This window comes from Sminthopsis crassicaudata, chromosome X (genome assembly GCF_048593235.1).
Source record: "Sminthopsis crassicaudata isolate SCR6 chromosome X, ASM4859323v1, whole genome shotgun sequence".
Classification (NCBI taxonomy): domain Eukaryota; kingdom Metazoa; phylum Chordata; class Mammalia; order Dasyuromorphia; family Dasyuridae; genus Sminthopsis; species Sminthopsis crassicaudata.
The window spans coordinates 11,087,862-11,096,782 of NC_133623.1; the positions used below are offsets into that span (position 1 = coordinate 11,087,862).

An 8,921-nucleotide genomic window follows, 5' to 3' on the forward strand; every position below is an offset into this window, starting at 1 on the left:
CCACGTAGACTTTCAGGCTCTCCATTCCTAGAACACTGAAAGCCATCTAGGCTGCTCGTGGTGGTAAATTCTAGTGGTAAAAAGTTCTGTGGCCTGTCTAGCTCCCTTCCAAGCACTGAGGAGCTAGCACCCGACATAGGCTGGCCAGAGAGGAAGCTCCCGGGAATGGATTGCCAAGGAAATGAGAGTTTCTCTTCCACCTAGTTCTATGGCCCTGGGCAATGTATGTGACCACCTTTCTAAACCTTATTTCTTTGTTGTCAAGGGGAGATAGTAACCCTTCTATAGTACCCTCCTCCCCAGAGGGTGTTAGGGGGATGTTGGGAGATAGGGGTAGCACAGAGCTTTGCTAACTCTAAAGAGCTGCGACTGTACTTTGCTTGTTCCAGTGTATGGAACAGTGTATGTATCTTTGTTTACCAGATATCCCAGTTCTGCTCCCAGAAAGAAGGCAGGCCCTCAGGGCCTGCTGCTGTAATTTTTCAAGGCTGAAGAACGAAGTGCTCCCTGCTCGTTGGGAAGTTCTTCCAGTGTCCTTACTCAGGCCTGCTACAGGATGCTCTCCCAGCACAGCCTGGCTGCTCCGAGGTCTCCGCTACTTTGCATTGAGGTATTCTGCTTGGCTTTAGCCCCTGCCACTTGGTGTGTTTGTGTAGGGCCAGAGGGGTGACATTCTGGTGAGCGGGCCTAGTCCCGGGCCTTTGGAGAACATGGCCAAGCAAAATACTGCCCCGCAGGTGGTGTTAGAATTTCAGCCATGTGGAAGTGAAGCAGGGAATAGGGCCCCCTTTCTTGGCCTGCCACCAGGAAGGTCCTGGAGGAGCAGGGCTGGACAGGCATGTGTGGGGATGCTCTGGGGTGTCAGGAGGAGCAGGGCTGGGGATATGTGTATGATGCTCTTGGGGTGCCAGGAGGAACAGAGCCAGGCGGGCATGCATGGGGATGCTCTCAGAGTGCCAGGAGGAACAGGCCTGGGGGACTGAAGGGGTATCCTAGAGGCTGCAGTGGCAATGCTTGACTTCTGGATTAGGGGCTTGGAGAAAGGCCGAGGGCCTGGCCTGAGATCCGGGGGAGCTGAGAGCTGGCACCCTAGCTTCAGTGCGAGTCTGGCACCTTGCTGGTAGGCAGCTGCTTGTTCGTTTTGGCCAACCCAGAGGGGACGCTTCCCGAAAGGCTGTGTTTGATCCCCGTGGAAGCCCGGCAGAGACCCTGGCGCATCTCTCCCAGAACCCCCGGGCCCGCACGCACGCACCGGGACGAGCGGGCATTTGAAATCCGGTGGGTCCGAGCTGTCGGGGACGGGGCGGGGTGGAGTCTGCCCGCAGCCGGGAGGGGGAGGAGGCCCGAGGCTCGTCCAATGGTGTGCGGGAGCGCGAGGGGGCGGGGGCGGGGTCTCCCCCGCGCGTCAAGGGGCGGGGTCCCGGGCTCTCCTTTAAAGGGGCCGCCCCGCCCCGCTCCCGGGAAAGTCGTGTCTCTTTCCGCCCGGTAGGAGCAAGGAGGTTGGGGCTCTAGCTACAGGCGGCTGGCCGCAGCCCGGACCTGGCCGAGAGACCCGACCCACCTGCACTCGCCGAAGCCGAGAGAGGCAGAGAGGAGGGAGCCCGACCCGCTGATCCCCAGCCCCCGGCGTCGCAGCCCCGTCCCCGCGTCCGCAGCCAGGTGATGCGGGCAGCCCCGATCTGGCGCCTCCTCCGCCCCGGTCCCGGCGGCTCCATCCCAGCTTGGCCCCGGGCCGCTGCTCTGGCTGGCCCGCCCTCCCCTTCCGCTCCTTCGGGCTGCGCTCTCCCTCCGCCCTTTTCCTCCGCTCCCCGTCGGACTTCTTCCCTCCCGCTCCCTCCTTCTCCGCTCTTCCCGGAGCTCTGGAGTCCTGGACTTCCCCGGCCGTGCCCGCCCCGGGCGTCGGGCTCAGTGGGAAGGAAGCCCGGCGGGGCCCCTGCCCCGGTTCTGAAAACTTGGGATAAGTGGCTCCCTCCCAGCAGGTCTCAGTTTCCTTTTCTGTACCTTGAGGGGCTTGGAGTAGGCTCCCTCCAAGGGCCCTTCAGGTCTGGAGCTCCGGGAGGGAGCACCCCCTTGCCCTTTCCCAGGGTCCGTTCCCAGCCTCCCCCGGGCTCTTTTTCCTCCTTCTTTCCGTCCAGTCCTGTCCCTTTCCCGGCTCCCCGCTTCAGCTCATCTTTCCCTCTTCCCCCTTCCGGGCTCTCTGGGCCCCACCCCTCAGCTCCGCTGCATGAATGTGCCCTTTGAGGGGAAGGGGAGCGTGGGCCAGCACCCCACCTCGGCTGACTCAGGCATTCCCTTTCCGTTTGGCACAGCTTGGCCCGGGGCCGTGCCCGTCGATCCCCTCCATCTCGGACCCTCGGGAGAACCTGCAAGGCCGACGGCATCTCCTCATCCTCCCCTCTCCTGGCCAAGGTAAAGTTGGGAGGCTTTCCATGCGGGCGGCGGCGGCGGGGGCGGCGGCGGGGGGGCTCGTGCGGGCTCTTCCTCGCCCGAGCTCTGCTGCTGAGAAATACTTGGGGAGAGGTCTGCAGGCTCTGTCTCCTGGGCCGGGGGCCCTTTCACCCACCGGGGCTGGCTTCCCGCCAAGGGCTAGCTCCCCGAGATCCCGACCCCAGCCAGCCTCAGCCGAGCGCCCACAGGGGCGTTGGGAGCTTCTCGGGGAACAAGAACATTTCCGCTAGAAAAAGGCTCCTGCTCCTTAATGAAATGATCGGCTTTCTTAGCAACGAAGCCCTAGTTTAATAGGTATATGAGCTCTGCAGAATCAATGGCCAAGATTTGGAAGAGCCTTTTTTTTTTTTTTTTTTTTTTTTGATCTCTAGAGATAAAAGAGAATATAAGCCCTAGTGTAGTAAATGTGGATCTGGGAGCCCGCACATTTGGGGGAGAAGGACCAGAATATACTGAAGTCCCGGGGAGGGAACTCTACCAAGTGCAGCTAGATGGGAACTGAAGGGTGGGAACCCTGAAGGGGGAACCCAGGAAAGGAGGGGTAAGGGAGGAGAAGGGGGGGAGCAAAATTCTCCTGCTCTGCAAGTCATAACCTTGGAGAGCCGGCTGCCCAGGGCAAGGAATTCGAGTCTCGGAGCCATTGTGTGACCGAGGCGGAGCGGGGACCCACGGCTGGAAGTGGGGACCACCCGGAGCCATCAGAGTCATGGAGAACAATTGAGGCTCCGCTTCCTCCCTGTCGGTAAAGAGGAGGGCTCCGCGTCCCATGAGCTGTTCTCATCCATGTGTCCTTAATTTTGCTTTAACTTTTTATTTTGTGGCGAGTGAGTGCTTATGGGAGGTGGGAATGGAAGTGGGGTTTAGATCCTGAAATGGCTTCATTGTGTATGCAGTGCATCAATCAGATAACAAAAGCACAGACCAAAACCCCCGAGAAGGATCCAAAGGGGACTTAAACTGGTTCCTTTTGGAAGGTGTTGTTATGCTCCTAAGCAGCCCGGTTCCTCTTAGAGCAGTAGCAGCAGAATGTTTGCAGGACATTTGGCAGACTTGATGTGAATAAGACAGAAGAATAGGATTATTTAGCAGTCTGTTGATAGGAAGCTACAGAGAAATATAGTGGCGTGCCGTGGGGCTCTGCCCTCTGCTCATTTCTATCCGAGTTTATTCATGGTTTTGAGTGAAGAAAAAGAATCACCAAGTGCTTTGTATGTGATCTCATTTGTTTCTCACCACAACCCAGTGAAGGAAGGAAACCCCGAGCGTTACAAATATGATTTCATTTCATCTTTTCAATAACCTAGGGAGCTAGGTGCTCTCATATTCCCAATTTACAGTTGAGGAAAGCGAGGCAGACAGGTGATGTGATTCTCCTAAGATCCCATAGCTAGTAAGGAGCTGAAGCTCAGTCTTCCTGACTCCAGTCTCTATTGGCTTTTTCTCCTTTGTCACCTAGCTGTCTCCTCAAAAGTACTATTAGCACCCCCATTTTATAGATAAAGAGACTAGAGCGTGAGTGGACCAGCTCAGAACCGTGTTCTAATTGCCCTGGGTCCAGCCTTCCAACTGCCTCTTCGGAAAATAGGGAGTCTGGTGATTATATTTTTTCATGAGCTTAAGTCTGCACCTGTCCACCAATGGAATGGGCTGCCTCAGGAGGTTGTTGTGAGTGTCCCTCCTTAAACACGTCACGAAGGGCACTTTTCGGGAGCCTCTGTGGGACTGAGATTCTAGGATTTGGGATGGCAGGAGCAGAATGCTCAAAGATGGTTCTGCCATTTGGCTTAGCCATCATTTCACCGGAGTGCCGTTGTGGAAGGAGCCTCGTCTCTGTGACCAGAAGCCCTGGACAGTCTCAGCTCTGCCACTTGCTACCTGCATGGCCTTGAACACATGATTTAATGTCTGTAGGCCTTAGTTTCCTCATCTGCAAAGTGGGGAGGGAGGTGCTCTGAATGACCCCCAAAGTCCCTTGCAAGTTCTACGATCCGAAGGTGGGTTTTTCCCCTTGTCATCTGTAGAGGGGACAGGGCCGTCGCCTGGTCTATTCTTTTAAGAGTCTCAGACCGTAGTCTTGGGCACTGAGAGGTTGTGGCTTGTGCAGAGCTGGTATATGCCAGACAGAGACCAGGCTAAAGTCATGGCTTCCCGACTCTGAGGTTTTTTTCCAAGCAAACTGAAATTGAATTGGAATAAATGCTTGTCGTCATCTCATTGCTAGACTGACAGCTGGAAGGACTTTAGAGATCATCTCCAAACCTCACCATTCTACAAATGAGGAAATAGGTTCCAGAGAGTTGATAGAAAGCCCTGAACCTTTGGGTTCCAAGAAATAAAAAATCACCATAACAATTCCATAGGGTGACTTGTGCCTGAGTTTTAAAAGGAGATGTGGCCAGACCGGTTCTTGTGGACCGCTCCGGTATTTTAGCGCAAGGCCAAGTCACGATGTGGTCTTGAATTATATACATTGCGGGAGCATCCAGACAAAGGGAAGAAATGCCTTTTCTAGCCTTGGACCCAGTCAGAACCTGTCCGGAGTGCTGGGTCAATCCTGGGCATCACACACTAGAACAGAATCAGAGAATTCAGGGCAAAGGGTTGGCCGAGGACCTCGCATCTAAGCAGGAGAGGAGCATGGGAGAGAGGAAGGAGAAGGGATTTCTGTCAGAGCGTGTCTGGGAAAGGAATCAATGCCTTTTCAGCACTGGCGAACCATTGTAGAGAAAAGATGCTACTTATGTTTGCTGTGGCTCCGTAGGGCAGCTCTGGCATCAGTGGGTGTCGTTTAAAGGGAGGAGCATTCAGTTTCACTGGAGATCCCAAAACCTCCGATTTGGAGTTGGGAGACAGAATTTTCCCTGGTGTTCAGCCCACCCACCCCCTTCCTCACCCAAGGTCCCCTAGTAAGTAAATGGCTGCACCAGCACCCAAACCTATTGTGTCCGACCCCAAGTCCAGAGCCCTTCCCACTGTCCCATGGGAGAAAGGCATTCTTTTGGGCCACTTCTTGAAATGGCAGGTTTTCCATCCTGGGATGTGTTCATGCAGAGGATAGATGATCACCTGTAAGAATGGCCTAGAAGGGAATTGGGTAGAATTTGGGGCTTGGATTAGGTTCAGGCTGGCCTTAGAGTTTTCCTAGAACATGAGGATCCAACAATTCTAAAGATCCCAGTTTTGTGAGGTTTTTTAAAAAAAAAAATTTGTGTTAAATTGTATTTTTTTCCCCAATGAACAAAAGTCTTTTCTCCTTCCCCCTTTCCCACAAAAGAAAAACAAACCCCTAGCAAATAATAGCTAAAATAACTAGAACAGCTTAGGTTTGCAAAATGCTTTACAAATAGCTCAGGATCCTCACAACCCTGGGATGTCGGTGCTGTTATCATCCCCATTTTCTAGGTGAGGCGCTCAGGTGACTCAGCCGGTGTCACATGGCACCCAAGGGTCTCGGGCTGGATTTGAGGTCAGGTCCTTCTGCCTGTTCATAGGCAAGCAAAACAAATTCCCATATTAATCATGTCTCCAAATACATCTTGTTCCGAACACTGAGCTCAGCAGCGGGCAGGAGATGGGCAGCAGGTTTCATCACGTGAACCCAGATTCAAAAGTGCTCCTTTGGGTCGGGTGACTCTAGGCAAAATTATGTCCACGTCCTCCACTCCCTTCTCATTCTGGGTCCCTTCTTCGCCAACCTCCTCTTTCTCTTTCTGGACCCTCCCTTCAAGGAAGGCAGAAGGGATTCAATTGATTTAGGTGAAGATATTAGTGATTTGAATGTTGGGAGGGAAGCAATGCGGTGCCTGATATGGAATCACAAAGAGCATTATTCAGATCTTGCCCCTGTCACCAATTATCCATGCCTCAGTTTCCCCATTTGTAAAATGAAAGAGTTGGACTGGGATGGTTCCGGCCAACTTGAACTCTTCCACTGTGAGGAGCTCCCTGGCTTGCCCCACCCTTCCCTCTCCCCAGTTTTCTGGGAATAAAGAAAAGAGATGGTGGGGCAGACGCCAACTACTGAGCATCCCGGCTAGCGATACGTTAGGGAGGAGATTGATAGTGCGCAGGCTTCCTCCCTGGGGTTATTAAATGCATCTGGCAGCTCTTGGCAGGCGAGGTCCTGGGACAATTTTGCAGGCTTGGGAGTGGAGAGAACACAGTGGAGGGACTGACGGTTACCACGGGCTATGGATGGGTATTCCTGGTCTAGTGGAAATTAATTAGATTGACTTTGGAGAGCTTTGAGATGGTAGATTAGAGCTGACAGGAAGGGACCCTGGGGACCTTCCAGCCGGGCTGGCTCATTTTATGGAGGAGAAAAGTGAGTTCTGGGGAGACTCAGTGTTTCTCCCTAGGTCGTTTGGGTAGTGAGTGGCCAGGCGGAGGTTTCTAAATGTTCCTTGAATTATTCATGGCTGCTGGGGGTGGGGGATGCTCAGGGTTTTTTAGAACCAGAGCCAGGGCAGCTTTGAAATGCATTGCTCATTCAGTCAACAAGCATTTAATTTGGCTAAGCACTGGCCAAAACACTTGCCCCTTGGCCTTGGCCGCTCAGTCCTAGCCTTAAGCATTTATGAAGTGCTTACTGGGTGCCCTCGCCGGGGACTGTAGACTGTCGTCAGCTCTCCATCTGATATGTGGAGCCACACGCCTCAGGGTGGAGAGAAAAAAGTCAACAGCTTTCCCCTCCCAGGGCCATTGGTACTTTGCACCCAATCTCTCTGGTTGTGACGTGCTGGCTGTGTCGCCTGTTCCAGGATTTGGGGGTGCTGTGAGAGCCGGGAAGGTCTCTCTTGGGGGGAACATCTGAAGCACTATAGGCAGTGACCTTGAGGCCCCTGAAATATCTCCCCCCTCCTGCCCAGCCTCCATTCTTTTGAGTCTTGGCTTGCCCCTGGGGACACCTCTGGGCTACATCTGGAGGGCTCCGGTAAGGTAGCATTAGCCTTCACTGGGCTGGTGCTGATTTAACCTCTGGGCACTCCTGTGATAACTCTGACCAGTGGGAAGCACATACTTGTGTTGTGGTGTTTCTTTTTTTCCTTAGAAAGTTAGTTTCTTCCTAGAAACTCTTCTGTGTAATTGAAGATTGGGCATTTTCCCAGAATACACCCAAGCCAGAACTTCTGTCCTCAGGGGCCTGGCAATTGCCTTTAAAGGCTTTTCTCATGGGATAGAAGCTCAAGATGATGTATGAGAAGGGACAGGAGCACCTTTGAGTGGTCTACAAAAGAGAGACACCGGAGAAAGGGCAGGATGTGGACTGAGAGGGCTTGATTTGGACCTCCTGATCTCCCATTTACTCCCCATGGGGGAGCTCAGTTCAGCCTCTTTGGGACTTCCATTCCTGCCACATCTGCTAAATGAGGGAAGGGACTTGGACTTCATTTCTAAGGTTCTGTTTGGCTGCAACTCTGAGCCTTTGGGAGCCTTAGTGACAGGAAGGGTTGAACTAGGAGATATAGTGTCTCCCAAGGCTTGTTCTCTCTCTTCAGTGAGCATTTGGAAAATTAGGTAGAAGACTGGAAAAAGATGCTGTTTCTGATCTGTTCTTCCCAACCAGGTTTCTTGACCATTAAAAAAGCAGGCAAACGCACAACCAAACAAAATCAACAAAACCAAAAACCCAACAAAACTTTTGAACTGTCCACGAGCATTTGTTAAGCAGCTCCTGGGGGCCAGATACTGACTATCTGAGCAACTCCAAAGGCAGTGAAAACCACAGTGAATCAGTCTTCTGGCCACCCAAGCCACTTGCTTCTGATTATTTTGGCTTCATGCAAGTATTTGGCTGTGAGCTACATTTCCGAGCTGGGGGAAATATAGTCTATTAAGAAAATGGTTTAATTATCAAAGGACCCATGATGAAAAAATACTATCTACTTAGAGAGAGAGAGAGAGAGAGAGAGAGAGAGAGAGAGAGAGAGAGAGAAAGAGAGAGACAGAGAGAGAGAGAGAGAGAGAGAGAGAGAGAGAGAGAGAGAGAGAGAGAGAACCAAAGTATACTTTATTCACTTTTAAAATCTTTTTGGATTTTTTTATATGTGTTTTTTCTTGCGCAGAATGGCTAATATGGAAATATGTTTTGTGAGACTTCACATATATAGTCAGTATCCTATTGTTTGCCTTTTTAAAGAGTGGGGGAGGATAAGGGAGAGAATTTGAAACTAAAATTTAAAAAATAAGTATTTAAAAATTTGAAATATGATTAGGAAATATTTAACGAAATAAATAAAAAATATACTAAAGAGCACCTCCCTCCCCCACCAAAACAAATCCAAAAAAAAGTGGTGAGAGGAAAAAAAGCTTAGGCCTTATTAGGTATCTGCTTAATGTGCTTGTTAGGATTGGTGATGTGTAGTCTTATTTAGTGCAAAGTTATTTGGACACAAGCTTGAACTTCTTTTTTTTTTAAATTTAATTTTTATTTTATTTTATAATTATAACTTTTTTTTTGACAGTACATATGC

General features: G+C 51.6%; 1 protein-coding gene across 4 annotated transcripts in view; it reads left to right on the forward strand.

Moving 5' to 3' along the window:
* The first annotated feature begins 1,641 nt into the window (after positions 1 to 1,641).
* The window catches only part of SYTL4 (synaptotagmin like 4), a 48,928-nt gene continuing 41,648 nt past the window's right edge, over positions 1,642 to 8,921 (forward strand). For all 4 annotated transcript variants that reach the window (XM_074278469.1, XM_074278470.1, XM_074278471.1 and 1 more), the window contains exons 1-2: positions 1,642 to 1,659; positions 2,310 to 2,409. The gene's annotated coding sequence lies outside the window, so the exon portion shown is untranslated. The remainder of the gene's footprint in view (positions 1,660 to 2,309; positions 2,410 to 8,921) is intronic.